The following is a 23,115-nucleotide window of genomic DNA, read 5'->3' as shown; positions in this document are numbered from 1 at the left end:
GGGGGGGGGGTGAGGGCTGGGGACAGTGCTGTCCCCAGTCCCTGTGGTTGGGCTGTTTCTGGTGCAGGGGCATTTGGAGGTGGGGGGGTCTGGGCTACCCTCCAGCCATGCCCTGGCGATGGTACCCCACCAAGCGAGGACCGGCTCCCTGGCATCCCCGAGTCCTTACGGCATCAGTCCAGTGCCAAAGGGATGCTCGGTGAGATCCCCGGCCGCCCAGTTTCTGCAGGGTCAAACGCTGGCCCCTTCTGCATCCACCACGTGGATTGTGAGCTATCCGGCTGGCTCCTTCTAGGAGTTAATCGAGGTTTCTGTTAGTCAAAATTAATGGCCACCAAGAGTCTGTAGTCATCACATGGCTCCCACTGCTGCATCCTTAGGGGGGAAAAAAAAAAATCACTGGCTGTCACCAGAGCTGGCAGTACTGGAGTGCTGCATTTGAGCTGGCAGGGGACCAGCGCGTCTGGCGGTGCTGGGGCCTGGCACGGGCCCCCCAGCAGGCAGGGAGAGGCCCTGGCCCCTGGGTTCAGCCAGCAAAGCTCCCGTGCTCCACCGTGGAAGAGCAAACTGGGGGTAAAAGGGAGTTTACCTCTCTGTTTACTGGATTTTTAATTTTTTTTCTTTTGGCACATTTCAGTCCAAAACTCTTTGGGATTTTGAGCATGTGCCAGAGCAGCTGCAATTTTTTTTATTTCTCTCTCGCTTTTTTTTTTTAAATCATTTTGCTGAGTCTGTGTGAAAATGCCCCAGAAAGCAGTAAAACTTGTCAAGACACTCCCAGCGCTGGCTTGCTCGGAACAGCATCTCCAAAGGCAGAGACATTCCCCAAAGCATTGCATGCTGACAGCCCCAGCCCCCTGCCACGTCTGTGTTTTTCCTCCCCCTTCTCGAGCTGGGGACAGCCATACCTCGATGGGAAGAGGTGACATTAGTGTTCCCCTTGTTCACAGGGTACAGCTGTGACCCAAGTGGCCCCCGCTGCATCCCCGGTCCTGATGCTGAGCAAGAGGTAGAATTTGGAGCAATGTGGTTAATGGGTCCCCATCCTCATTTGGGGGGGGGGGGCGGGGAGAACAACGACACTATTTTGCGCAGGGCCAGGCTCTTGGAACAGGGGTGGCGGGTGGGGGTAAAGTCCAGGGGACCTAAGGAGAGGACCAGGTCCCATCTCAGCACCCCAAATGCCATGGCCCCTGGCAGGGAGCAGGTTCTGGGTGGGCAGAGGGCAGGAGACCCCTGGCTCAACCTGTTCCCTGTCTCCTGGCATAAGGTCCTTTTTTATTAATGCTCATATTGAAGCCAATTTGAATTAATTGGAGAGCAAGACCTAGGGACACAGCCCCGTGGGATTCTCCGACATCCAGCGTGGGGCTGGGGGGCTCCGGCTCAGGGAAACAGAGCTGTTAACCTCAGCCTGGCACCTTTTCTCCACGTCTTTGTCCTAGTCTTTCATTAAAGCCCAAAATGGTGCTAAAGGGGCATCAAAGCTAACTGGAAGAGGTGGCAACCGGGGCGCACCCAGAGGAGGGGAGCGGGGCCGAGCTAAAACCCACAACATGGGCTTTAGTCACAACCTGCCTTTTCCTTTATCCTGGCCAAATCACTTGTCTGTGCCTTGGTTTCCCCCAAAGTAAAATAATGGTATGAAGGGGACACAGTGAGACATAACTAACTTGGGTTTTGGGTGAGGGGACAAGGATGAGGTCGCCCTCTCCGACCTGGACTTGTCCAGCTCTCCCGCTGCGTTGCCAGCACTCTGCCCCCCCCCCCAAATCAACCCTAACCCTGGCCAGCAGGCAGGAAAGCATCTTCCATCAGACAAAATCAGATCAGCTCTTAGCTCCCAGCGACAGGAGTGTGAGCCTTATGGATGAAGCAATTCCCCCTGTCCCTTGATTAATAACAAGGCAGGCCTGTGGAGCAAGGGCGGGGGGGACGCTGTTTAATTGACTCTGTGTTTTTGAAACAGCAGCTTAATGACTAGGTTCAAATTAGCCAGAATCACCTTTTCATCCTGGGAAATTGAAATGAAACGTGGATTGCTCTGGCACGCCCTCCCCCCCCCCCCCGACAGCCTCTTATAAATACATCTCCAACTAAACCAGTTGCATTTCTCATGCTTGGATTTTTCATCTTTTATTAAACAGATGAATTGTTATTGTTTAAAACAACAATGAAATTCCTTCACACCCATGTATATCTCCTGGTTTCAACTGCAGATCCAGGGATGAGGCCAGGGATGAAACTCAAATGGGAAAGCCCGAGATGCTTATGCCTGCAATGAAATTATAAATCCACATCCCGGAGCAAACGAACAGTAGGAGGCAGCCAGAAATCTCCATCAGCAGAAGTGCTGAGCTGCAGCAAGGGATGGAAGTTGCAAGTGGAACCGTTAAGGCACCCAAGCCAGGAGAGCTGTTGGCATTTCTCCTGGCGACATCCTGCACAAACGGAGCCGATTCAGGCAAGAACATCTAATCGGGGAGCCCATGGCATTAAATCAGCCTGGGATTCAGTGCTGTGCCTTGCTCCTTACCCCTGATTTCTTCCCTCAGTTTCCCCATCTGTAAAATGGAGGACAAACTGCCAACCCCTGCTTGAAAACCGCTGTCAGATGCAGAAAATGTAACCGAATCGCTCAGGTGATGCTCGTCGGCTGTCACGCAACAGATCAAGGGCACAGGACACTCCGCTCCAGCAACCCGCATCCCCTAAGCCCCGTGACCAGCAAAGCTAATGCCAGCCTGGACCAAGCAGTGATGAATAGAGAAGAACAACAATTCTGCCCTGGAAGGAAGTCACCCTAACGAGGGACTTGGCCTTTCTCATCCTCAAAGCCTAATTAACCAAATCATCCACATTTGTGGGAGGCTTCAGTGGGAGTGGAGAGGGGCAAGAAGAGGGCTCCGAGGAGGAATGGCTAATGGTGAGCACCGTCTCCACGTGGGATGTGGGGGCTAGCGGGGTGCACCGTCTTATTGCCATGGGAGCTTGGCATCTTCCCGGCCCTACTGGGGCTGCCCGTGAGCTTGGCACCGCTGCAAGGGCTGACGGAACCCACTGTGGGGGTACGAACGTGGGAGCCCTGCTCCGGGTTGGGGGCTGTGCTCATTCCTGGTGTCGCGGGGCTGTTTGCGCCCCGTTTGTCCCACTTTCCCTGTTGGATAGGGAGGGGAACGGCTGTGTCGATCCATAATCCCCTCCGTGGGGTCAGCCTCGGGGGAAATCACAGTGAGGTGGGTGTCTGGATCCTGTTGTAGGGCTAGTGGGGGTGATATGGGGGGGTGCAAGCAGGCTGGGGGACCCCAGGCAGGGTGGCATGGGGGTACCCACCATGGGGTCCGGGACCCCTGGCAGGGTAAGCCCCGGGGCTTGGGGGACCCCAGGCTGCTTGAGGAGAGGGAGGGAGACCCCCCCCCCCCCGCTTCGGGCACAGCAAAAGCGGGGAAGGGACCCCCGTGCCCTTCCCTTCATTTCACCGCCGCTTCTACCCATTTCCCCCCCCCCCCCACCCGCAGCCTCAGCTCCGGGGCGGTGAATCCTCCCTGGTCCCGGTCCCTCCCCCCTCGTTCCCGGGGCGGTGCGGCCCGGCCCGGCCCGGCCCGGCGGGGGGCGCGGGGGGCGGCTCTTACGCCCGCTCCGCCGCCGCCGCCGCCGTACGGCCAGGCGCGGCGGGTAGCGGGGTAGAACCGCCGCCGCCTCCGCCGCCCCCGGGACCGGGCCGGGGTCCGGCCGCCGCCCCCGGGGCTGCGGTTCTACCCGCGCCGCCGCCGCGCCATGGGCAGCCCGGGAACCGGAGCCGAGCGGTGAGTGCGGGGTCCGGGGGACCGGGGTGGGGGAGCGTTGCTGGGTCGTGTTGTGTTGGAACCGGACTGGACCGGGCCGGCTCGGGGGAGGTAGAACCGGGCGGGGGGCTGGCCGCGGAGCCCCCGGGGTTACCCTCTTGTACCTGCCCCCGGTAACCCGAAACCGGTTCCCCGGGGGTCTGGCCGGTCGGTGCCCACCGCCCCGGGCTGCAAGGCCCCTCTGCTGCCCGCAGCCTTCGGCTGGTGGCTGGGGACGGGGACGACGGGGACGGGGGTCAGCCCCGGCTCGGTGAAGGCACCGGTGGGTGGCAGGGCTGTTGCCCACCCCAAGCCCGGTGCCGGGTGGGTACCGGGGGTTTAAGTGGTCTCAGGCAGGCGGAGAGCTGGACCGGGTGGTCCAGTCTGAACCTACCCGGTTCCATCCTCCTCCGCTCGGCCCCGGGGCTCAGGAGGGTCTGGTACCTGCAGTCTTCCCACCTTCAGGGCTGGGGCTGCTGCTGGCAGCTCTCCCCGTAGCCTCTCCCTGGCAGACCCGAGCGGGTCTGAACATCGCCAGGAAGGGTCTTTCCCCATCTGGCATCGCTCCTGTTTTCCCCTCAGTTCTGCAGGTTCTCGCTCCTCGCCACCCCAGGGCCCTGCCTGCCCCCTGCGTTCGGCATCCTTGATTTTAGGGCTAGGCAGATTCTCCTGTCAAAAAATCCCAGGGTTGGTTTAAATGCAAACGTTACCGGGGTTGGGTTTCTCAGGGAAATGGAGCAGGCAGCAATCGCAGCATACGCGGCTCCTATCGCTGTTCTGGAAGAGCAGCCTCCCTCTTCCTACTCCAGATCCAGAGTACTTTTGTGCCAGTTTCTTAATCCACTCGCAAAGCGGATTGAGCTAAAACCTGACAAAAGGTGCTCTAATTCCCACGGCGTTCGCGCAAGGGAGCGATTGCAGAAGAGCAGCTGCTCTTGAAATTCGTGCCCAGCCTTACCCTGAGATGAGGTTTTGGGAAGGAGAAAAGAGCAAACGGGAGGAGAGAGGATAACAGAAGCAGGCAGAGTGCCTGCAAAATAGATCCGAGAGCAGATCGGTGCGTGAATCCGCAGCCTGGCAGCACCCGGAGCACGAGCACATCCCTTCGGAGCGAAGAGCATCGGCCGTGCCAGCCGGAGAGGCTGGACCCTGGGTACGGACCAGGCTTGGGGATGCTCGGTGGGCTGGTGAGGACCAGCCTGGGCCTTTCAAAGAGCTCCCACTTGCTGCTCAGTTTTGTGGCTTGGTCTTGGCTGCCAATTTGGTGCTGCCCGCTCTCGCCCTGGCTGGGGATATGCTGCCCGCGGGCAGGAGGCTGTCGTGCCTGGAGCAGACCGCCCCGACGGGCGCTGGTTTACCCAGGTCTAGCCCTGCTGCCAGGGAGACACCACGAGAAAAGCCACATCTAGAGAGGGAAAGTTCCTACAAACCTGTGTCTCAATCAAATCACAAGAAATTAAAAAAAAAAAAAAAAAAGCCCACCAAAAAACAAACTGAAAAAGCAGAGTTGCCCAGCAGCTCGGTGCAAATACGTTCATGCGCGTCTTTAAAGCCGGGGCCGGATTCTGTTGCTGGCCTTAAAAATGCAGAAATGCAGGTGGTGAACCCTGCGATCACCCCTTGGTAAAGGAGGGGGCCTTGGGGTTTTGCACCTCAAAGTTCTGCCCTTCGCTGCTGCTTCGTCATCCCTTCGGCTGCAGGATGGAGACTGGGTTAAGGTCCCTGTCACCTGCACCCCTGCGCCCCGGGGCATGGCAAGAAATGTGGCGCGCGTCCTTTAAACAGGAGAATAATTCAAGATGTGTTGGGGAGCTGCCAGTTCGACAGCCTGTGATTGATCCGGTTTAATTTGAGCTAATGTATTTATTATCGGCCTTTCTGTGACGCTCGTTAAGGTGGAGGGGAGGGAGCAGAGTTGCTGCCTCTTGCTGCTGGAGGACTGGCAGTGCCAAGTGTGTTTTGGCTAGAGCAACTGGGAGAGGTGGCTGCTGATCCCCCCAACGTTTCTGATGGTTTTCAGAGGTTGCCAAAAATTGCACTTGGATATCTGCAGCTTTTCCCAAAGCCTTTGGTCCTCAGTTGAGCTGACCCTGGGAAAGATGCTCTCAAACAGGGCAATGCCCAGCCTGCAAAACAGCTGGAGAAGCACCCCGAGAGCAGGGAGCAAACGTGTTCCCACCAGCTCGGGGAAGCAGGAGGCAAAGCAGCTTCATGAAAGAGTTGTGGTTTGGGGGCTTAAAAATCAGCAAATTTTGCTTTTATCCTGCCCTGTTGGGAGGAGGGGGCTGGAGGACCAGAGAAATGGGGGCTGGGTTGCGTTTCAACCCTCTTGGGCTACACTTCTGACTGCCCCTTGGCATCGATGCCTGGGGTGGGAAGCGGCTGCGCCAGGCTGAGCGAGGGAGTCTCTGCAGTGGCAGAGCCAGGGCATCTCCCAGGCATGGCCAGATCCTGCACCACCTCCCACTGCTGCCAGGTTCAGCCCTTCCCAGGGGATGCACTTGTGCCAGTCCTTCACTGAAGATAGCAGGGCCAGGGGCTTTTTTTCTATTTTTTTTTTTAGAGTTTTGAGTTCAGGAATGTCTCCTTTTATTAGCTGTGTTAATCCTGCATCACAAGATAACTCATCCCTCGCTCCAAGGCCCAAACCTAATCACTGCGCTTTCCCTCCGAGCATCAGCACGGGCCCGAATTAAGCATTGAATTTGAAGCCCGATGGTAGGGACGGACAAGAGCGCCCGGCTGTATTTGCGCTCAGCATTTAAAGGCTTTAAACTGATGTTGTTGGAATCAATTTTTTTCAACTTCTGGTTGTCAGCTCGCCACTGTTTCACCCCCAAGCATCCCGCCAGGGAGCAGGTGGCCCCTCTCCACTCGGCGGTGCGGGGAACCGAAGCTGCCATAAAGCAGGAGGAGCAGACGGTCGCAGAGGAGCTGGGCTGCTCCAGCAGATCTGAGCTGCTGCGTTCACGTCCCCGGGATGGGAGCGAGCTGTTGCCGTAGCCCTGGAAATAACATCGGGAATGTAAAGCACGTGGACGGGTGCGTTTTGCGTGGGCAGCGGTAATTCCCGCGCCGCCGGCTCGCTGCGGCGTGGGCAGCCCGGTGGGATGCCTGTCACCAGCAGCATCTCCCCAAGCGCCAAATCCCACATCTTGGAGCTAAGGGACCCGGGGGCCAAGCGAGGCCATCCTTGAGCTTGTCCCCTGCCCTGCTGAATCACCAGGTGGCTATAAAACATGTATCCCATGCCTCAGTTTCCCTGTCTCTAAATGGATATAGTCCGGAGGCCTGGTTTTGTAGGTTCATATGCTCTCTCAGACAGCCAAAATCCTGCTGTCTGTCTGTGTCTGCAGCTGTAAAGTGATGATTGAATTGCCCGAGAAGGGTGGAGAGGGCATCATGCAGCATCTCTCCCATCCCTGTGGAAGGGGCTGCAGCGTGGGGGCGGGCAGCGCTGCCAACGGAGGTACTGCCGGAGCCCAAAGGGCAGCTTTGTGAGTCCTGGAAAAACACCAAAATGAACAGGCGAGGGCAGAAATGTTCAGAGCAGAGATTTGAGAGGAGATGAAGGAAAGCAATAAAACCCACGAGAGCGTTTGGAAAAGATGCCGAGAGCCGCTCCGGCTCGCTGGCTGTGGTAGGGAAATTGATTGGGTTTCGGGCGTTATCGGTTGACTTTTCTGGGAGGCTGTTTTTGAAGTTTATGTAGGCTTTACCTTGAAAGACAAAGCAAATGCTTCCACGAGGGTTGGCTCTGGGGATGCGGGAGCAAAGGGGGGGCTGGACCGCAGCATCGCTCGGCTGTTGGCAGCGGGCACTGGGCAGCCGTCAGCAATGCCATGTGCTGGTTTCTCCTTCTTTTGATCCCTTTGCTTTAAGCTGTGATGCTTTGGGGCTGTAGTCGGACCCCCGTGCTGGCCTGGGGGTGCCCCAGGCCCATGGGGTGTCGGAGGTGGGGGCTGAGACTGGGCAGGACGTGGCGCTAGGGCTGGTGGCAGAACAGGGAAATGGCACTTGTCATCGGAGAGCAGGGGCTGCCCTTCCCTCTTCTTCACAGAAAATGGGCAAACTGAGGACAGGAGCAAACTCACTCCACCGCGATCGAATAGCAGGGACTTGGGGGGGATAATTTGGGCAAACTGTGAGAAACGGCTTCCCTGTGGATGAGTTTAAAACCAAAAAAATCTAACCATGAAGGGTCTGGGCTGCGATCCCCAGGCTGCCGTGGTGCCTTGACATCCGCGTGGGCACTCAGTGGCCGGGATCCCGGGCACCAGGCTGGGGAGCAGAGGCAGCGTCTGTCTCGCCAAGCAGCTTGGTCCCAAGCAGCAAAGCCGGCCGCAGCCTCGGCACGTGCCCTCCTCCTTCCCACACTGTCTGGCTCAGCCCAGCTCTTTACTTGCTTTCCTGACTTCTTTCCCCTGAATTTTTCATGCCAGCATGAGCTTCGCTGCAGTTTTCAGCCCCATCCATCATATGGGTTTGGTTTTTAAAGCTGCATCCCAGCTCTTAACCGCTCAGACCTGGAGCACCGGGGCTTCTTGTTCAGCTCCCGATGTGCCAGCCAAAATAGCAGCGGCCGCATACCGTAGTGGAGAGGAACAAGTGTCACTGAGAATTAAAATGACAGATCCCAGCATCAAGGTCTCCGAGGGTTTGTGCTTTATTAAGCAACAGTGAGTTCATGGGAAAGGACTTTCACCCGGAGCGCTGGTTGTGTCTACAAGAAAAGAGAACCGGGGACTATATTTAGGTTCAGCCGTGTGATGGGGAGGCAGGGCCAGGCACCACAGGAGGTGAGCTGGGCATCTTCGGCCCCATGAGGGTCAACCCTGTCCCTGCAGAGCCTAGGGAGGATTTGGGGGCGATGCGGGGACCAGGCGATGGAAATGGCTCGGCTTCGAGATGCTGCAGCGGGTTGACCCACGGTGCTGTGGGGCAGGGTTCCCCTCGCTTGTGCAATGGCCTGTTTTGGGGTCTTGCGTGCTCAGACCCACCTCAGCCGTGGCCAAGCGTATGTGGTGTGGCCAGGATTCACCCTGTCTGCAACTTGCTCGTGGGCAGCATCCGTCCTGCCACCAGGTTAGGAGAAAAGGGAGGGCTGTGACCCTGAGCGTGAGCCGATGTTCGCACCCATCGGTCCCTGCCCGATGCTGCGCGGTTCCCTCTCCCTAAAATGTGGTTTTGTGATGATGGAGGTTATTTAATAGATCAATGTTTTATCTTTTTGCCTTAGGGTCTCCCTCTTCCCACCGCCCCCTCCTATTAAAAATTCATTGTTTCTCTCAGATACTGTTGCTAGAGGGAGACGGGGAGAAATAAAGGAGGTTCTTGGAAAGGAGGAGGGAAAATATTTAATAGCAAGAGAATAGAAGAAATATTTGAAACAAATATTCTCCCTCTCGCTGCCCTGGGTGCATTTGAGCCCAAGCGCTGCCCCTGTCACGTCGCAGGACCCCAATGCTCCCAGCAGACTCAAGGAGGTCGTCTGGGACCTGGGGTAAACCTGGGCGGTGGGGACAGTCCTGCTCCTGCCTGGGGCCAAAGAACCCATTGCCGTGGAGGTGGTGAAGCCCCCGCTGCCTTCAGAGCTGGGAGCGTGGGGACGTTGTGGCTGTTTCATGCAGCAAATGGAAGCAGACGCAGGAGGGAAGATGCAGCGAGAACGTGGACCTGGAGCGGGGTGGGGGGATGTGCCTGACCTCCGGCTCGTCTCCCATCCTCAGCATCTCCAGAAAAGTCCCTGCGAGGCCTCGCTTGCTTTTCCTGCTTGATTTGGACGCTGTCTTGGTCCAGGTGGGTGAAAGGGTGCATTTGCAGGCTAAAATAATTTAGAGTGGGTTTGATGGGCTGCATGCTGTGGGGCCAGTTCAGCTGGCCCTGAGATACGAGGGGTTTTGGCTGTAATGTGGAGCCGTTGGGTGGCCAGCTAGGCTGTAAAATAACCGAAGTCAGGGGAATGGCAGCGTGCTGCCTGTAGGATGGACCATGGCTGGACCGAGTAGGACCCAGGCGGGCTCGGGAAGGCGCTTTCCATCTTCAAAAGGTCTCGTGAGTGTGGTCCTCGTGATGCTCCTTGCAGGTCAGTAAGCAGCAGAGGTTTGCAGAGCACCATCCTGCAGCATGGAGCAGGGTAACTAAAGCGGCTCTGGCCAAGCATCCCATCCAAATTCCATCATCTGAGTCTCCACGGTGACTCTGGTTTATGGATACTATAACATCTCAAATGAGGCAAGTGGGGGGTTTTTCCCCTCGGGGGAAGCAGGAGGTGTTGAGCTCTGTGCCCAGAGCCGTGCCCTGGCTGCTGTTTCGGACCCGGTCTCGGCGGTGCAGCCAAAGGAGAAAACTGTAAGGGTAGTTGGTGCTTCTGGCCTGTTTTTCCAGAGGGTCACCCGGTCTGACCTTCCCTGTACTTGGGACAGCTGGGCACCAATGCTTCAATATTGCCAGAATGAGCTATTTTGTATTTTTCCATTTAAATCTCATTTGAAGGAAAGTCCATCTGGTTCCCTTCGTGCTGCCAGAGGAAAAAGGCTGCTCTCAGGTCAGCTTTCTATGGGGCATCTCCTCACTGGAGACCCAGGTGAGGTCACACAGCCAGGACCTCTGTTTCTTCTTCCTTCCATCACAGCAACAAGGTGGAGCCCCCGTAATTGAAAACCGATTGGGGTTGGAAAACGAGCAGGACCCTGCAATTGCAAACTGAAGATGAAGTGACATAAATGAGATCTAAATTGTGACCTTTCTCCATAAGCAAGAGTATTAACCAAGTGTGACAAATGGAGGGGGGAAGAAATAATCCGGCCTTCATTAGTCCTAGTGCCCAGGGCTGATGTGGAGCTGGAGCCTTTGGTCCGCTCCCAGGGAAGCGCAGCTGGTGATGCCAGACATCCCTCCTCACCGTTCCCGATGCCCCAGCGGTGTGTCGCTCCAGGAGTTATTTTGGAGGCTGTATCCTTTCCATCATCAGTTCAGGGAACGGTTTCTCTTCTTGCCTTCAGGGTCACTTTTTTGCATCAAGCACCAGCCATGTGGCAAAGCAAATTCCAGTTTAGGGACTATCCTGCTGGGGTTCAGCACCGCTGCTTTTCCCCTGCCTTGCTCAGCCCTGCACCAACATCTGGCAGCCTCTGGAAATTCAGGCCCAAGTTGTTTGCTGTTGTAGTGGAAAATGGGGCTGTGATCTGATGGATCAGTCTCGTCCATCACCGGACACGCTTCTGTCACGGCTGCCAGGAGGGGGTTTTTTTCCCATTAATTTGCCCTGAGGGTCTCGCTGGGTTGCGGCTGTTGCTGGCTCATGAGTTACGGTTCATGCCGGGACACGGGCAGAGCCATCCCCAGTGCAGGGATCACTCGATGCTGGGCTGGGAACCTATCGATGCTGGCTCCATACTGTGCTGCTGGGGTTTGGCTTAGTGGTCTCCATCTTGGTGACTTCCCACTTTCCCAAGACTCTTAAGAAACAGGTCTTTTTAACTCTGTTTCATTTTTTAACAGCTCTGCCCCATGTCTCTGTTTCTCTCCCTGGGGTCATTTCTGGCTGTGCCCCCCCCAGAAGCTGGGAGACACTGTGTCCCCGCTGGGCTGCTGCTGTGGATGGGTGGAGCTGATTTTTTCCTCCTTCCCCTATGGTTTTCCAAATTTTCCCATTTACTTTTGCAGAAAGATGCTCTTTGGGGGCATGTCGCTAAGGGAGAGGATTTCACTGAGGATTTCAAGTGAACGGCCCGTGACACCCCCTCCATGATAATGCGTCATTTTTATTTATTGTTCATATTTCAATAACTAAAGGTCAAACAGAAGCCTGGCCAGCTGGGAAGTCTGACGTTATTTACACTAATGAGGAAAAGTCTCTGGCTTACTGCTCTGTGCTCCGCTGTCCTGGAAGCTGGGACAGCACGACGCTGGCTGGCCAGACCCTGGGCACCGTCGGGTGTCCTGTGACCATGAGCAGCAGGGATGTTGAAGGGCTCCTGGGGTCCAGGTCTTTTGTGATCTGGGGGAGCTGTGGGTCCCTCGTGGGCTGGGATGAGCCACAGATTTGCTGCCGTGCACATCTGTAGGCTCCGGCTGGAAGAGTTGGTATGCTCCTGCCCTAGAAGAGCTTGACTTAGGCATCCTGGTCTTGTTCTCTGGAGGTAGAATTGTCTCTGCTGATTTCACAGGATCCCTGGGTCACACTTGGCTTTTGGTTTTGCTGCCGAATTTCTTCAAGAGACTCCCGTGTGCAGAACTTGCACCTTAGCCTCCTCGATGGAGAGGCAGGTCCTGTGCGGTACCTGGGAAGAGGAGATTCGTCCCCCAGCTCCTCCACCAAGTTGCCCTAGAAAAGAGTTAAAATACAAGGCACAGGTGGCATGTGCTCTGGTGGTACGAACACATGGAGAGCTGGGGAGTTGTGCTGGTGGCAGCGTGTGTGACCGGAGGAGGTTTTAGGCCACTTCACCCATGTGCTGGTGGGTCCCGTTTCATGGGGATTAAAATGTATTTGCAGACAAAAAAACTGAAGTAACCTGAAACGGAGGTTGCTAAGCGATGCAGGAGCTGCCAAAAACAAATGCCAAGACCATCAGCTGAGACCCTAATCATTCAGGGGACTGGGAATGATGGGCTCACGTAACACGTGCGGGGCTTTGATAAGCCAAGCCCAGGTGGTTTCTAAAGCGAGTTTAAATGCCATGTTCACACCACACAGGCAGGTCCAGAGGCAAAGCTGCTCCGTGCTTCGCTGCCTGCAGGGAGAGCAGGAGAGGGGCCCGTAAGTGCAGGGAGTTGAGCAGATTTTGGTTTACTGAAATGTGGTTTCAGCAGGTTTGCAATAAATACATGGGCACGTCCAGCTTGCTGGAATTTGTATTCACTTTTGCTTTTTCCATCCTCAGTAGCTGGAGCCTGGCCTTCAGGAGCAGCAAGCCAAGCTGCTCTGTCACAGTTGTACTTAACTCTTGCATGGCGATGCCACCAAGCATCGCCCGCGGTGCCTCCTCCACCCCTGCCAAAACACATGGAGGCGCTGGAGCATCCGAGGTCCCACATGTATTGCTGCAGTGCAAAACAAATCTGCTTTCCTCCCAATTATCACATCACTTGGGCATTAGAGGAGCCCCACCTGCTCTGCAGCTGCCAGCACCATGTAGCTCAAACAGATAGTTATGCATCAACACCGTGGAGGCTGTGATCCCTCGAAGCACGTACGCTGGATTGACTCTCTAGACAAAATCCTTGCTGAATTGCACCACGTCGTAGTTGCTGTTGGTGCTGCAAACTTCCCCTTGCAGGTGCTGAGGGCAGGCTGAGATGTGTCTGGGTCATTTCCCCATAGCAGGGCTGGTTTGGGTTGCCATCACCTTTATTTGAAGTGTTGGGTCTGAATCACTTCTACACGTGTGCGTGCATCAGCCACCCGCGCTGCAGGGTCCTGCACGGGGACGTTCCCCATCTGAGGGGATGCGATCACGCTTGGGATCTGTGCTGGGCTTTTCCCATCCTGCTACCAGCCCCGGAGCACTCCCTGTCCCCGTTGTCCCAGTCCTGCCACAGCCTCGGGCCAGCCCAGAGAGGCTGATGCATCCCCTGACTCCACCAGCAAACCCTGGCGCATCCATGGCAGATTTCCTTGCTGCCGTTGCTAATGGGGGGAATTTTTAGCACCGCTCCTTCTTTGCTAGCTGCTCTCTGTTGGCATGCATCCCTGCCAGGGCCTGAGTTAAATGCTGCGCGTGTGCGTTCCCACCAGTGATGGCAAAACGGGAGCGTGGGGGAGGATGGGGTGAAGGGCTGAGTGTATTGCTGGTGATATGTGACCTTTCAGCAGCTGGAAATGTGAGTGCCTGCCCTCCCAGGGAGAAATTTGGGTCTCCCAGGCAGAGTAGATAAGGGGAAGGTCTTCTGGAGCAGGGAATGAGCTGGGATTGTCAGTCACCGGTTGCTGCCTTGCACCCCTCCCCAGGGGGCCATGTGTGACCCCGGCTCGGGGGTGGCCGGGGAAGCAGAGCCCCCACATGGTTGAGCCTCAGCCGGTGGGTTTTAGGGGCATCCCTCTGTCTTTTGCTTCGGGTTAGTGATGCTTTCCTGGAGGAATTTTAGCTTTTCCCAAGTGCTGCACGCTGTCAGTTCTCCAGGGACCCCAAAAGTGAGGTTTTGCCCTCCCATGAGCAGCACCTGGATGGTGCTGGGGCTCGCAGGAGCACGCAGGGAGGCTGCAGGGGATGGTCCTACCCGGGCAGGGGCACCCACCCTCCTGGGGTCAGCTCTTGGCTCCCCGTTGTCACCAGAGATGTCCCCCCCTGAGTCCTAAGGGGGTTCAAGCCACGTGCCACCAGCTCCGGCTGCCGCTGCAGAGTCGGCTCCTCATTTCTCTGCTGTTCTCCAGCAAATCCCCGCAATGGAAAGCTCCTTTGGCTAAGGCTCCCCGAGCCTCTCTCAGCAGGAATTAACCTCCCCGGCTGCTTCTCCTGTCCTTGGGCAGTCCTGGGACAGCTCGGCCGGGCAGGAGCAAGGGGCAGAGATGAGTCGGGGCCCGAGGGGGGTCTCAAGCAGAGGTCAGAGCCACCACTGAGCTGTAACAGCAGTGTCTCTGCATGGGTGTAGCTGAACAGGACCCGAGTCTGGGACCATTTGCGGTCTGTTAACCAGGAGGAGCTGGATTTCCCCCCCAAAAGGAGCTATTTAAATTCCCTCTGTTACAGGAAAATTAAACTTGATCTGGAGAGCTCAAAATGCTTTAGCAAAACTCTAGCAAATCATTTGCTTGCAGGTTAGTGTCCTGCATCCCCTGCACCAGCCATCAGGGCCGGGAGCGTGTCTCAACCCTGCAAAGTGCCCAAGAGAAGAACACCCAAAAGGGGGTCCAGCCAGTGGCACTTCTGCCTCCAAGTTTGGATGAAATCTCCCCAAATGAGAGGACTCCTGGAGAGCTGGCCGTGGGCACCCGCTGCGTGGGTGCTGTCTCCTCCTGAAATCCCTGCACGTGATTGCCGGGGAGCATTGCCGAGTCCTCCCTTGCTCCACCCCAGAACTGGCCATGGTGGTGCTGGGCTTGGATGCTCTCCTGTTTGTAAGAGGATTCTTCAGGGTACAAAGTGCTATATAATTTTATATACATAAACTAGGCGAGCTGCAGCGGTCAGGTCACGCATCAGGCTGGAGCAACACTAAGGATGCTTCCCCTCTCTGGGAGGTGCCTGCGTGCCATGTCCTTGGGCTTTTGGGGCATTTATTTGGGATTTCTGTGCTGGACACTGTGGAAAGGTGATTGACAGTCATCATCTTGTGCTGTTTTGCCCAGAGGAGCCGAGGCTGGCTGTGCCGGACACTTTGCCATTTAAAATCCCCGGTCTCGGATGCCACGGCAGACCCAGATGTCGGTGCAGCCCCGGACCTGCAGAACGGTGAGCGCTCCCCAGGCTTGAGAGGGATGTGGGGGGATCAGCATCATCATTTCATCATTGCCCTTTCACCCCATGGGGTTTGTGCACTGGGATGCTTGAAATCCAGCTCATTTTTAGCTCATGGCCATCGCTGCTTGGTGGCATTAGCTCCTTCCTCGTCCCTACCCTCCTTTTGCAGCTTGGAGCACTCGGTACTCTCAAGCCAGAGGTTTATCCCGTGTAACAGCTAAGAAATCTCCTGCCTGTTGCCACAACCCCAAAATGAGCAAGAAATAACTCGAGTGGGGACGTGATGCAAAGCTCAGGGGCGTAAGCTCTAGTACTCGCTCCAAGGTTGCTGGCAGACAGCAGCGGGGACCCCAGCCTTGGCCGTACTGGGATGTATGTGCAGCATCTGTTTGAAGAGCAGTGGTTCGGGTTTTGGACAGGTTTCATTGGATTTGGAAGTCCACCAGCTCCATCCTGGGAGAAGGGCTCTGGAGGCTTTTCCCTTTCTCTGCTGTCGAGATGCCAGCCAGGGAGTTAAGCGATACAGCTCTGCTGTCTCTTTCCCCTCCTGCCATGGAGACTTCTGACTTTTGGGAACCCCTCTGGGGCTGCGTATGGGAAAGGAGATGCTCTCCTGGTCCCACAGCCACAGCTGATGCCCCAAAGCTGTAGATCTGGGGACCGACGCCAGCGTGTCTCGCTCCAAATGTCACTGCACACTGCAATCTCCAGCCTGGAGATGTGGGGGTGGTGCAGCTGGCCCCCCACTGAGGCCTGGCTGGCCCCCTCCAAAATCTGAGCAGTGAGGCTGGGGGGGATCTGCTCTCCGTAGGGCTCAGGCAGGGCTGGGCTGAGTCCCCTGGCCCCCTATCCTCTCAGGGGCTTATTACAGCGGGGGGTTTGGTCTCACTCCCGCCTGGCATGACGAGGTATAGATCACGATGTCAAGCGTTATTTCACCCTGTAATGGCATTTTGCTTTCTTTGCTTGCTGCTCCCATGATCATAATTGGGATGGCAATAAAATTTCCAATGCAGCAGCTGCAGACAGGTCTTAAAAAATGCATTCAGCCCAGGATTGATGCTGAGCAGAGCTGAAAGGTGGAGGGAAGGCTGTTGCTTTGTGCTCTCCTTGCTTGGGATTCCCACTCCAAGCAGGGTTTCCAGCACACTGGGGGCTCCGTATCAGCACCTCTCACCCCTCTGCACCCACAGAGGTTTGCTTGCAGAGCTACGAGCTTGTTTTCCTGCAGAGAGCCAAGCAATCCTGCTGGGACCGGCTTGTCTTCCACCCATGGCTGCCTCTCCCACCCTGTCCTCGGAGCAGATATCTGTCTGTCAGTCTGGCCTGTCAGTCTGCCGTCCGGTCGAATTAAAGCCTCCCAAATGATGTGTCACCCTCCCAAGATGCGGTGCCCATGGGCCGCTCCAGGCTCCCTCTCCGGAGGGAAGCTGGGCTCGCCGGCATGCCGGGCACCCCTGCACCTTCTGCTGCGGGTGAAGGCACCCCATGGGGCTGAGCCCTCAGGAACAGGATCAAGCCTGGAAACAGCTGCTGTTTTATCCAGGACCCTCAGGGAGGTGGCTGGAACTGCCTTGACTTCATTTCGTGCGGTGCTGCTTGCAAACCGGGCTTGTGGGGGCCAACGCCGTCCACATAAGAGATTAAGAGTAGACTTTGCTATCAAAGGTTCAGCGCTGGCAACTAGAGGCATTGATCACAGTGTGATTTATGCGCCAGCCCCCCCCGAGGGGCTCAGGCCAGCACCACGGAGATGCTGAGCTTAATGAACGACCTAATCTAACGAGGGCTGGCATGCTAGACCAGGTGGACAAACGAGGTCGTTTGCTGGGGCGAAGCCTGCGGGGAAGCAGCTGGCACTCAGGCTGCTGCGGAGTTCTTGGCTGGCAGCACGGGGAGGGCTCTGCCAGGCACTGCTGGCCAGACTGGGGCTGGGGGGGGACGGGGGGACACGGCGGCTGCGTGTGTGCCAGCCCGAGCGCTCCGCACGCCCCCGAGCAGCGTCATCAATCAGCTTTCTGAAAAGTGGCTAATTACAGCGTATGCTTTTCTGTTATGATTATTAATCATCCTGCTCCTGTACTTCATTTATTACGGAGCTGCCTGGGTTAGAGGAGCGAAGGCGCAAGGGTCCCTTCGTGTGATGAGGTGGCGCATCCTTCCCTGCTGCTTGGGACCCCCTTTGGGTGATGCATCTGCAGGACATGGGTGCTCCCAGCGTGGGGGGGACAGCGTGGGGTGGCCCCAGCACAGCCTGTGCTCTACCCGGGGATGTCCTGCTTGGCCAGGCTCCGGTGAGCTCCCTCCGTCCCCTTCCATGTGGCTCCAGCCAAGGGTGGCACGTTGGCTTTGGTGCTCTTCTCTGCCGAGGTTTTGCTCCTGGGGTGCTGCTCCCAGGCTGTGTTTCGGCAGCCCTTGTGCAGAAGGTAAGTGATGAGCTCGTAAAGCGGCCACACACCCTGGGTGCCAGGAGGGGGAAGCAGCTGCAGGAGAAGGAGCAAATTCCCTCTCTCATTTAATGATCTTTCTTTGTGTATCCATGGGGGCAGGAGCCCTTGCCAGGAGCGTAGCCCTGTTTTCCGAGATGCTCTGCTCACAGCCATGATACGTGCGTGCCTGACCGTCACGTCTGTGCTGGCCGGGGCTGTTACGGGCTTGTGTTTTGTAAATCTCAGCACCGTTGTGGCGTGGGCTTTAAAACTGACAGATGCCAGGAGGACGTTTCCCAGGGGCTCAGGTTCCCCATCCCTGCTCCTGGTGCTAAGCTGGGGAGAAAACTGAGTTACGGGCAAACCTTGGGCCCTGGGTTGGCTCAGATGGGGAGCTTTGGTTCAGATGGGGAGCTTTGCAAAGCCCAGAGCCCCTGGGCTGTATCCTTCCCTTTGGTGAGAGAGGAAGGTGGTTTTACAGGGGGAGTCTCCTAGACACAGGCTGCCTCTGAGCTCATTGCTGGGTCCTCTCCCAACTGGGTGGGTGCTCAGGGACAAGGACTCCACGGGGATTGTGGCCAGTACCTGGTTCTGGTGACAGACAGTGATGGCAAAACATCAGGGGAAAATCCCAGGGATGTGGGCTGTCAGCCTGAATTTGTCTTCCAGACCCTTATCATCCTGCCCATGACGTTAACAGGCTTCTGCAAATTAAAAGTTCTCACTGCGCAGCAGAAATTTGCTGGGAATCCTCAAAAAAATAACCCCCAGTGCCCGTCCAGGGACCACTGCCTAAAGCCAAGTTCAACTCAAGTGTTTCTGACGGGTGCTACTGGAACAGCTCACTGGCAGTTTTGGGTGCAGTTGAAGACAAGAGTCAAGCTCAGCCTTAGTTCCCATGTGGTCTGGCAGGTACTGAAGTTGCTGAGATCTGGGCCGGGTTTGCTCTCAGCCAACATTTCCCAGCAGCAGTTCAAGATTCAGATCTGGCTGGTGGTGCGGTGCAACTGCTTGGGTCGAAATAAGGGTAGAGCACCCACTTGTCCTGCTCTCCCTTCCCTCGTTTTAGAGGAGTTATTCACCTTGGTAGAGAAATAAAGATGCTCATGGAATATTAAATACCTCCCCAAAGCCCCTGTTGCTGATGAGTGACTTCTGCACCTCGTTCCCTAGTACACGCAGTGACCTTTTAGAAATGTTGTACATTGTGGTCGTATCTAAATGTCTTCTCTCCTGGGAGCATCTTGTGGAGACAGAGATTCAGACATGATATCTATCAAGAAGAAAAGCAGATTGCGGCCAATCTGTGGCTGCCTGTGCAGTATTGCCTGGGCCACGTGCTCAAGAATCATAAGGTTGTCTCTAAAAATAAGCGGTGGCTTCTTTTGAGTTGTCTCCTTGGCGTCTTAACTCATTAGGGAATCCTTGTTTCTGGGTTTTTGCAGCATTTGCGAGGGCTGGGAGTTTCCACGTGGGAGGAAAGCGGAGAGTCCTGTGGTCGCGGCTGTTGAGGACGCAGCTAGGACTCGGGATGGGATCACAGGGTGGGAAGACGGCTCCATGAAGACGTCAATCATGGCTTTTTCTGGGTAGAAAGGGTAAATCCTGCCTCCGCTGAAAGCTCACTCGGTCTTGCTGCTCCAGCATCGTCTCGGCTGGCCCCGAGACCTGGGGCTGTTGAGCAGGGGGAGATGCGTGAGCTGCAGCAGCTGCCAGTCGCCAAAATAACTCCCTTCTATATAAGGTTTTCACGTTTTTCAAGCAGTACCTTTAAGTCATGCTTCAGGACATTTTCTGCAGTGACCCAGCAGGAGCCCGTCTCCTCGCACAGACATCTCTCCTTTCACGCTTTCTCTCCCCATTTCTGCGAGTCGTCAGGAAAACCTGTTTCTGTTTGAGCAGCCTCGAGAGGGACACGAGGGTGACGATCAGAAGCACAGCCAACTCGGGTCCCAGCCCTGCTGCTGGGCTCTGCCGTGGCTATTGGGCGCAGTCACTTGCCCCCCTGGTATCCCAGGGAGCCCTGGCCTCGGGACATTCGCCAGGTCCTGCAGGCAGGAGCCACCGTGCTGGCAGGGGACCCACCGTACGGAGCCTGCCGGGTGCCCTCCTGCTGCCCCGCCACCCACCCAGCCGCTCGGTTCTCCCCTCTGCTCCCCCAGCTCTGCCCTCCTGCCTGCCCAGCCCAGCTTTGCTGGGAAATGAGCTGACCCAGAAAAACATGCTTTGGGTGCACCGAGAGAGCGGCAGAGCCGGGAGAATTTGTTTCCCAGTCAGACTCTGATGGGATTAGGAATAACTCCCTGCTAGATAATTCTCCATTAGGTCTGGTGATTGATTTTCTTCCTTCTTACCCCCAGCTCTCTCCTCCTCTCCCTGTTTCAGCTGGATTATTCTCATGCTTGATTTGCTAATTGCCTGATCACTAGAGCCTCGTCAGAGCGAGGCACAGAGACATCACTGGCCTCCTCTGACCCTCCGAGTTTTCTGCCTCTTAGTTTATGCCTCAGCTCTGATTTAATCTCTCCCACTCCTCAGCCTAAGCTGGGTTGTTTCTGCTGCCCTAAGCAGAGGGAGAAACCTGCTGGTGTCACCCCTGGAGCCAGGGAAGGTACTAGGGATGCTCCTTCAGCTCTTCCCTGTCACCTCCATCTTCCCAGTGCCCCCGGTCTTTTCTTGGGCTTCTCCAAGCTCAGTGTGGCCACAAACCTGCTGGTTTTGCAGACTCAAGACAATGGATAAAATAAAGCTGCAGGAGCCACAGGTTTATTTTTGGGTGGTGGCACAAGAAACCCCAGAGACACTGAGCAGCACAGGTCACCTCATTTCAATGCCCCCAGAAAATGTCCCCAGTAACTATCTCTGCTGCGAGCAAAGCCACCTGCGGCAGTGGCTGGAAAAACACGCTTCAAATCCCTGACTTCAAATTCGGGTGTGGAAGTTTGCTCTGTCAGCTCTGAAAAATGCCTAAAAGTCCCCCCAGGAGCCAGCCTCAGCCCGTGGGTGCCACAGGTCAACGTCAGCAGTGTCACCAGCGAGAGCTGAGCATGAAGCAGACTTCCCAGGGACCTTATTTTTCTCCCTTGGCAGCCCAAAAACATGTGCGGGAGGCTTTGGTTTTGCTAGCTGTTGCACGGCGTAATTGAGGGTTCGGGGTTTTCCATCAGGGAGGAAGGAGCAGACGTCTGCACAGGCTTTGGCACAGGACTGGGGAGCTGGGCTCATTTTCTGGTCTTGAAGAGCTCTGTCCCGCAGCAGCTCTGGCTCTGGGCTTCCCCTAAGACCTGGGCCAAGGCTCCCAGCCCGGGGGTAGAGCTTGGGGCCAGAGTTCAGCCTGGCACCCGCCTATGGAAGTTGTTGGCATCTGTGTTCAGGGCACCCGTCCTCCGCTCCAAACCCGTGCCAGTAGCTCTGGATGGTTTGAGTCCCAGACGAGCCATTGAGCCTGCTTGATGCAGCCATATTCCCATTCCTGGTAATCGAGATCTTGTTTAGTTGATACCCCAGGACCAGGGAGCACACGGAGCTCGTGCTGACGGAGAGTCCGGCGCTCTCCCCTGAGCAATCCTGGCAAGCTGTAAATGAGCCAGGAGAAATACCACTCTGCTTCGGCAGGGGATGCTCGGCCACTCCATCTGCTTCCCAAATCCAGCCCAAGCCCCAGCGCAGGGGCTGAGCGGGGCAACGATGTCGACGAGGACGCTGGCACGGCGGTGCCGCCGTCTGCGCGGCGGAGCCGTGGTTGGCGCTGCCTTCTCCGCAGAGCCGCTGGCACGGAGCCTGGCGCAGGCTGGGGGAGAGCAGCCAGGGAGCGAGGGCGGCCGTGGGCAGGCAGCTGGGATGCTTCGCTGCCAGAGCAGGGCTGGCTGCCGGCTTTCGGGCGGGCAGCAGCGAACAGGCATCGCTCAGGGTGTTTCCAGCAGCGTTTGGCTGCCGTTGGTGTTTGTCGGAGCCCTCTCCTGTCTCGTGCCAAGTTTGGGATGCGCTGGCACCGGCACCTCCCTGTCACCTGTGCGTCGGGGCACTGATATTATCCTTGTATTATGTTGTCAGTGTTTTAAGGATGAGCCTTTCCAAAATGCATGGGGGTCCCAGCATCACTTTCTGTCCCGTTTGCTCCCCCCTACCTGGGGGTCTCCACCCTCTCCTGGGGTCCCCTGCATCCCCTGGAAAAGTGGAGCAGCATCCCGTATCCCAAGCACGTAACCTCCCCTGGGTGCTCCTGGCCTCCCCAGGCAGAACCCGTGAAGGAGGGATAACACGAGCTTGGACTCGAGCAGCAGCAGTGGGGTTCTTGAAGGAGAAGCTCTCGGCAGGACCATTTTGCACCCTGCAAGTCAGTGGATGAATAAAAGAAGCCATTGCTTTGACCGAAGTAGTTGAACTTGCATGATGTCAAACCAGGGGAACCTAGAAATAACAACCTTGGCTTATTTTCTGGTCTTTACTCAGAAAAGGGGAGAAATGGCAGCAGAGAAGCAATTGCTCTCAGAGGAGCTGACTGTGCCAAGAGTGTGCCACCAAAGCAGGAGCCATTCAAAAGGTGTGGAAGAGACCTTGCCACCTCCTTTTCTCCAAGAAGTGGTGGTGCGAGGCAGTGAAAACCCACCTGCAAGCCGGGTCGGTCAGCGGCTGAGCAGCTGAGAGCGAGGCGGTTGGAGAGCACCGGTTCCTCCGCGCTCTGACCTCTGCCAGCCGGGAAGCACCGTGCTGCCTGCGGCTGGGACAAAACGGGCTCGGTGGCCACACGTCCTGGTGGGGAGGGAGGGAAGGAAGGGGCTGCTCCTGGGGGCTTAGAGGTGGCCAAAGGTGGTCTGCTCTGCTCTGCTTCCCCCAGCCGTGCTGCAGCCCCTCAGCCTCGGGCTTTCCTGGCTCCGTTCCCCAACCTTGCATGCAGGAGGCGTGTTATTTTTAAAAAGAAATTAAACGTGAAGAAGAGCCTCTATCTAGGCCTTCAAGTAGAGTCTTAATTGGCCTCGCTCCCCAGGGGCCAGGCGAGCCCCAGAGAACGCTGAGCTATCAGAGTAATGAGCTATTAATAAACGGCGCTGCTCGGCTCTGTGCTCGGCTCTGCCCGGGCTGGATGGGGACCGTGGGGCCCTGGTTGTCACAGCAGGGGACCCAGGATCTCTGCAGCTGGGGTGGCTTCCGTGGGATGTCCTGGAGCCGGCAGAGACCCGCGGGGGCAGAGCCCACCTCGGCTCCTTGCTCCGGAGCTCGTATCTGCCTGGGTTTGCTGGGAGGGGGCTCGGCTGGCACCCATTAATTCCCTGCCGTGGGGTTTGCTGAGGGTGTCAGGGCCGTGCCCAGTTCCACTGGGGCACCCATGGGTGGGGGCTGCGGGGCAGCCGATGCTCAGCGCTGGCTGCGGAGGGGGAAGGAGAGCCGGGGGCTGCAGCTCCCACTCCCCGGCTGCCGGGTAAAACAACGCCAGCGGGATCATACCTTTGCTTAGAG

General features: G+C 56.7%; 1 protein-coding gene across 3 annotated transcripts in view; it reads left to right on the top strand.

Annotated features, from left to right (window-relative positions):
* Nucleotides 1-2,133: 2,133 nt before the first annotated feature.
* The window catches only part of LINGO3 (leucine rich repeat and Ig domain containing 3), a 28,242-nt gene continuing 7,260 nt past the window's right edge, over nt 2,134-23,115 (top strand). The window contains exons 1-2 of one of the 3 annotated variants that reach the window (XM_049808908.1): nt 2,134-2,926; nt 15,118-15,220. The gene's annotated coding sequence lies outside the window, so the exon portion shown is untranslated. Of the gene's footprint in view, nt 2,927-3,597; nt 3,807-15,117; nt 15,221-23,115 lie in introns of those variants that run through there. The other 2 variants (XM_049808907.1, XM_049808910.1) reach the window with 2 other exon arrangements.

The sequence above is a fragment of the Accipiter gentilis genome, chromosome 8 (genome assembly GCF_929443795.1).
Source record: "Accipiter gentilis chromosome 8, bAccGen1.1, whole genome shotgun sequence".
In the NCBI taxonomy this organism is placed as follows: domain Eukaryota; kingdom Metazoa; phylum Chordata; class Aves; order Accipitriformes; family Accipitridae; genus Astur; species Astur gentilis.
Note: the sequence above shows the minus strand (reverse complement) of the source record. Positions and strands in the feature narration are given on the sequence as shown.